This window comes from Nyctereutes procyonoides, unplaced genomic scaffold (assembly GCF_905146905.1).
Source record: "Nyctereutes procyonoides isolate TBG_1078 unplaced genomic scaffold, NYPRO_anot_genome, whole genome shotgun sequence".
Lineage (NCBI taxonomy): Eukaryota > Metazoa > Chordata > Mammalia > Carnivora > Canidae > Nyctereutes > Nyctereutes procyonoides.
The window spans coordinates 375,698-379,755 of record NW_026575043.1 but is presented as its reverse complement, the minus strand read 5'-3'; the positions used below and the strand labels follow the sequence as shown (position 1 = coordinate 379,755).

The 4,058-nt window shown below is 52.6% G+C and overlaps 1 non-coding gene across 1 annotated transcript; it reads right to left on the bottom strand.

Annotated features, from left to right (window-relative positions):
- Positions 1-2,942: 2,942 nt before the first annotated feature.
- On the bottom strand, positions 2,943-3,014 carry TRNAA-CGC (transfer RNA alanine (anticodon CGC)). The gene has a single exon. It is a non-coding gene; the product is annotated as a tRNA-Ala (tRNA).
- Between the last annotated feature and the right edge of the window lie 1,044 nt (positions 3,015-4,058).

The window sequence follows — 4,058 nt, the reverse complement described above, 5'->3', positions numbered from 1 at the left end:
GGCGGGGCCTCGACAGGAACCCCTGAGCAGGTCAGGAAGAAAAGGTGGGAAACCAGCTTCCAGCTTCAAGTAATGAATATTCGTCCCCTAGTTAACAACTGTGTCCTCTCCAGAGCGCGCTTCTGCTTTATTAAAGTTTCCTGCTCGTGTCGCTCCACGGCAGTGCTGCGAGCGTGTCCTCGGGTTCCCTCTTCCGAGACCAGAACCTTCCCCTACGTCTTGGGGTCGGGCTGGGTCAAATCCCCAGGGCCCGGGTCTCCTTAGCCCACCCCGCGACGGCCCCAGTCGGCCTCCTCCGTCGCCCCTAGCACCTGTGCCTCGCCCCCTCTCCTTCCCTAAGCCTCCTCCTTCGAGAGGCCCTCCCAGCTACTGGGTCCAGGCTCCCAGGTTCTGGGTCCTCAGCTCTCCAGGTCTGGGTTCCCGGACCCGCCACATTTTCAATCCGGGGAGTTTCTCAGTATACATTTCTGGGCAGCCCTGCTTGCCTACTACTCGAGGTGGCGGCAGGCGGACCGCGTGGCCGTGGGCGCTCCCGGGTCAGGCTGGAGCTGCGCTCGGGACGCACGGCGCACCCCGGAGACTCCCCTCCGGAAAATTGTCTCCCTGCTCCCTCCCATTCCCGTCGGTCTACCCGGACCCTCCGCACCCCGGGGCGCTCCCTCGGGAGGACGTGCTCCGCCCCCCCCCCACTCTCCTCTGCCCGCCCGCGCCCTCCGCCGCGAGGTGCCGGGTTTGGCGCGCTCAACGCCGCTCCGCCAGTTGCTGTGAGTTCTCACCGCCGTCACCTCTCAAAAGTGTCCTCCCGCATAATCCTCGGGGCCTTTTAGGGGAAAGTGGGAATTTGGAGACACAAGGCAACAGGAGCGTCTTGAGATTCGTCCGGTAGGAATGGAAGTGCCTTCCCGAGGGCTGGCTGACGACGGGACCTTGGAGCCCGCCGAGGGGAGCACAGACGACACATCCCACGGTCCGAAAGCAGTCCCCAGCCTGCTGCTCGTTTGTTTTCCAGAAATACAGACCAACCTCCTTAACCCTCCTGTTCCCATGGGTCTCCTATTCCCATGGTACCCCACTTTCAACAGCACTATACCGCCTTCTCTCTGATCGCCGCGGGAGATTCCGGGTCCTGGGTGCAAGCTGGCGGCGGAATCCCGCGCGAGGACTCCCGCGTGGGGCAGGTGCTGTCTGCATCCCAGGAAGGTGCTTCCCAGGCGGCTCACATTCGTTCCGCTCAGAGCTCCGCAGCAGGGGATTGTGGCGGACTCGGCCCCTTCTCACCTTCTCACCTAGCTGATTTCCTGCCTTCTCTTTCCATCTGGACTTAGATTTCCAGAGACAGCTTTGTGGGTGTTTTGTTTTGTTTTGTTTTGTTTTCTTTCTCTGTACCCATCCCCTGCATTTTCTGACAGGTATCTGGTGGTTAGGAGCGGCAGAGCTGCCGGGCCCCTGCTGTGATGATGTGGGAAACCCACGGTGCCGGCGCCGCAGAGATTGACCAGACAGGGACCGACAGATCTGCAGGTCCAAGCCGAGGGCCCCAGGACCCCTGCGGCTGTGCAGGGCCCGGGTATGAACTGTTTCCTTTCCCTGAAATAAGTGCCCAACATGTGACCTCCCTCGGAGACCACAGTGGCCAGAGTCCCAGTGCTCTTTCCCACTTCCTTTCTCGGTTCTGCCCCACTGCCATACTTGAGGCCATATAGAGGCTTTACATTTAATCCAGTGAGATGATAGAGAGTGAGAGGAAAAAGACACTCTAGTGCTCCTGGCAGGGAAAATATCAAGCGCAACCTTTAATTCTCTGCCAAGAGTTACCAGAAGGAAAATTCAAGAGAGCAGCTAATTCACCCAAAAGGAATTTAAAAGCAGTGTTTACTTGGCATCTGCCCTGAAATAAATCTTGCTTTCTAAAAGCAGGTCTCAGCTAGGAGACTCTAAAAGTCGCACCCTTGGACACCTGTGTTTAGGTGGTTATAGCACCTGCTTCATAAAAGGCATCCTGAGTTCCACAGTGTATATGGAGTTGCGACTGTCCCATTTTCCCGTGTGAATAGTGAATCCCACCCTTTCTGGTCCTCCTGCCTTCGAGAAGGGAGATCTTTTGTTTGTACACACGAAGCAAGCCTTTCTCTGTCTTTTAAAACTTGGTTTTTACACATTTTCTACATCTTTGTTACACAAATTAACCTCAAAAGGAAATGAAAATAGAACTCATTTTGATACATCTACTCGATGTAGAATCATGTTTAGAAACAAAGTAGTCATATAATTTTTACTGGCTTCTTGTTTATAGGACACTGTTTGTTTTAGGAAACAAGAAACTCATACATCTATCTATTCTTACCCTCTCCTCCTATCCCCACAACCACACACACACACACACACACACACACACACACACACACACTCGTGCTGCCCCTTTGGGCTGCATCTTTCCCCAGGATCTTTGGCATGACATTAACTCACATAACCCACTTTATGACTTTCTTAAAGTTCTAAAAACAAGTGTTAAAAATGATTACAGAAGACAACTGAGGTGATGCAAACTTTATTTAACACTTCTTGAAGTGGACAGTGTGCTTTCAGAGAACTTTAGAATGGGGTAGAAGGCAGGATAAAGACTAAAAAACATGGAAGTGACAAATAGATGGGCACGGCTGACCATTGGAGAACAGATGCTAAAAGAGAGCATACATTTCTTTTTTCCCCTGAAGTTGCTCTTGTTTCCGTCCTGCCCTTTCCGAAGAGACCCAAGAAAACTCACTGAGAAGGTGGTGGTTAGAAAGGCCGGCTTCCTGCTTCCAAAGGAGGAGACTCTGATGGGTGTGGGCCCTTCCTTTGATCCTCTTCTCTTCTGCAGGTGTGAGCCCCAGGGGGAGAAATGCATGAACAATAAATAAAAGCAATCCAGGAGATTTCCTAATCCCGGAGAAAATGCAGAGTGGAGGTGCTGGGGATTGAACCCAGGGCCTTGTACATGCGAAGCACACGCTCTACCACTGAGCTACACCCCCTTTCTTCCCTCTGTTTCTTCTGCTTTGTGAAATACTCTATTTTCCCATTTTCAAACTATAAGAATTGGCCTGCAGAAAGTCTACTGGGTTAAGTTTCACTATGTTTGATATTACTAAACTGGACAGTATTCACAGTCTTCTCTGGGTAACTAGATTGTAATCTGAATGGTGCCTTCTCTCGTCCGAAGGCCTCCCCCTCTGGGTCACCTGCTCCAGGGGCTGCTCACCAGCAGAGTGTTGGCTGAGGGCTACTTGCCTCCACCAGGGAAGTTCCAAGGACTTCTCCTGCAGCGCCTGCGGTGGTGAGGTTTGGGATGGAAGCCCCCCCCCCCCCCCCCCCCCCCGGGCCTGGGTAGCTGTGGCCACAGGTGAACCAGCGACTGAACAGAGCACCTGTTGGCGCAGCTGGCACACACTCGGCACGGGTCCTGTCTGGTTGGTTCCCCTCTCTTTCTTTCTTTCACTCTCTTGACCATTATGTCCACAAGGAGTTTTACAACAGCTTCAAAACTATCTCCACTGTAAATTCAGTGATACCCACCTCCCCCCCACACACACACACACAACTGGAGGAATGACCAGGGGCCAAGGCAGGCCTAGGGCAGCAGAGCAAAGTTGGGGGACCAAGTGAGGCGGGCAAAGCCTGCAATAGACAGGGATGTTGGAGAGATGAAGTCAAAGAGCCCTGGAAAGCTCCAAGTGGTGCCATCCATGGGCTGGAAAATTCAGGGGAAGTCCTGGACACCTCAAAGCAAGTAGGATTGGCTCACCTGTGAAAGACAGAGGAAAGGGCCATTTGCTCTGGAATGCTTGCTTTCAGCTTAGCTAGTGTCACCAACAATCTACTGACTGATGCCAAAAACATAGGCTCTCTTCATCCCAGAACCTCTTGTAATATTGGCAAGTGTATTTCAGGCAGACTTTCATTTAAAGACTTCACAATGTTATGTGTCTACTAGTGAAGGGAAGGAAAATTGGAGGCTCCTGGTTCTGACTGTATTCCAGAATCCTCTGGAAGATTTACCAGAGACAGTGAACACAGAA